The sequence below is a fragment of the Cornus florida genome, unplaced genomic scaffold (genome assembly GCF_030987335.1).
Source record: "Cornus florida cultivar Cherokee Brave unplaced genomic scaffold, ASM3098733v1 CherokeeBrave_3.0.0_Hap2_scaffold_79, whole genome shotgun sequence".
Lineage (NCBI taxonomy): Eukaryota > Viridiplantae > Streptophyta > Magnoliopsida > Cornales > Cornaceae > Cornus > Cornus florida.
The window spans coordinates 30,001-32,500 of record NW_026775911.1 but is presented as its reverse complement, the minus strand read 5'-3'; positions in this window follow the sequence as shown (position 1 = coordinate 32,500).

Below are 2,500 nucleotides of genomic sequence, written 5' to 3'. Positions count from 1 at the left end.
TAGAGCAATCGAGACTGCAAAGCAAGCAATGGCCTTACTTGCAGCTCTTGGTGCTGAGAACTCCCCCCCCCCTATAGTAGTCTTAAGTAAAACCACAGCTCTGACAGGAGTAGATATTGCATGCGAGCGAGGAGTCGTAATGGGCAAAATTGACTCGGGGGACCTCCAAATCGAATTCCGTTTCGAGCAAAACACTTCTTAGGCTTCAAGGAAGCTCCCATAAAATTTCCAAACCCAAACTCCAAACTTCATTTTTTAGCCTACAATGCCCACGTGCACGCCGGTGTGCACGCAGGGGTGCTTGAGCATGCGGGAGAGGAGCCATAATGGGCAACATTGACTCGGGGGACCTCCAAATCGAAATCCGTCTCGAGCAAAACACTTCTTAAGCTTCTAGGAAGCTCCCATAAAACTTCCAAACCCAAACTCCAAACTTTATTTTTTAGCATACAATGCCCACGTGCACGCCGGGGTGCTTGAGCGTGCGGGCGAGGAGCCATAATGGGCAACATTGACTCGGGGGACCTCCAAATCGAAATCCGTCTCGAGCAAAACACTTCTTAAGCTTCAAGGAAGCTCCCATAAAACTTCCAAACCCAAACTCCAAACTTTATTTTTTAGCATACAATGCCCACGTGCACGCAGGGGTGCTTGAGCATGCGGGAGAGGAGCCATAATGGGCAACATTGACTCGGGGGACCTCCAAATCGAAATCCGTCTCGAGCAAAACACTTCTTAAGCTTCTAGGAAGCTCCCATAAAATTTTCAAACCCAAACTCCAAACTTCATTTTTTAGCATACGATGCCCACGTGCACGCCGGGGTGCACGAGCGTGCGGGCGAGGAGTCGTAATGGGCAAAATTAACTCGGGGGACCTCCAAATCGAAATCCGTCTCGAGCAAAGCATTTCTTAGGCTTCTAGGAAGTTCCCGTAAAATTTTCAAACCCAAACTCCAAACTTCATTTTTTAGCACACAATGCCCACGTGCACGCGGGGGTGCTTAAGCGTGCGGGCGAGGAGTCATAATGGGCAAAATTAACTCGGGGGACCTCCAAATCGAAATCCGTCTCGAGCAAAGCACTTCTTAGGCTTCTAGGAAGCTCCCATAAAATTTCCAAACCCAAACTCCAAACTTCATTTTTTAGCATACGATGCCCCCGTGCACGCGGGGGTGCTTGAGCGTGCGGGGGAGGAGTCATAATGGGCAAAACTAACTCGGGGGATCTCCAAATCAAAATCCGTCTCGAGCAAAGCAGTTCTTAGGCTTCTAGGAAGCTCCCATAAAATTTCCGAACCCAAACTCCAAACTTCATTTTTTAGCATACTATGCCCACGTGCACGCCGGGGGTGCTTGAGCGTGCGGGGGAGGAGTCATAATGGGCAAAACTAACTCGGGGGATCTCCAAATCAAAATCCGTCTCGAGCAAAGCAGTTCTTAGGCTTCTAGGAAGCTCCCATAAAATTTCCGAACCCAAACTCCAAACTTCATTTTTTAGCATACGATGCCCCCGTGCACGCGGGGGTGCTTGAGCGTGCGGGGGAGGAGTCATAATGGGCAAAACTAACTCGGGGGATCTCCAAATCAAAATCCGTCTCGAGCAAAGCAGTTCTTAGGCTTCTAGGAAGCTCCCATAAAATTTCCGAACCCAAACTCCAAACTTCATTTTTTAGCATACTATGCCCACGTGCACGCCGGGGTGCACGAGCGTGCGGGCGAGGAGTCGTAATGGGCAAAATTAACTCGGGGGACCTCCAAATCGAAATCCGTCTCGAGCAAAGCATTTCTTAGGCTTCTAGGAAGTTCCCGTAAAATTTTCAAACCCAAACTCCAAACTTCATTTTTTAGCATACGATGCCCACGTGCGCGCCGGTGTGCACGTCGGGGTGCACGAGCGTGCGGGCGAGGAGCCGTAATTGGCAAAATTAACACGGCGGACCTCCAAATCGAAATCCGTCTCGAGCAAAGCATTTCTTAGGCTTCTAGGAAGTTCCCGTAAAATTTTCAAACCCAAACTCCAAACTTCATTTTTTAGCATACGATGCCCACGTGCACGCCGGTGTGCACGAGCATGCGGGCGAGGAGTCATAAAGGGCAAACTTAACTCGGGGGACCTCCAAATCGAAATCCGTCTCGAGCAAAGCATTTCTTAGGCTTCTAGGAAGCTCCCATAAAATTTTCAAACCCAAACTCCAAACTTCATTTTTTAGCACACAATGCCCACGTGCACGCGGGGGTGCTTAAGCGTGCGGGCGAGGAGTCATAATGGGCAAAATTAACTCGGGGGACCTCCAAATCGAAATCCGTCTCGAGCAAAGCACTTCTTAGGCTTCTAGGAAGCTCCCATAAAATTTTCAAACCCAAACTCCAAACTTCATTTTTTAGCCAACGATGCCCACGTGCACGCCGGGGTGCACGAGCGTGCGGGCGAGGAGTCATAATGGGCAAAATTAACTCGGGGGACCTCCAAATCGAAATCCGTCTCGAGCAAAGCATTTCTT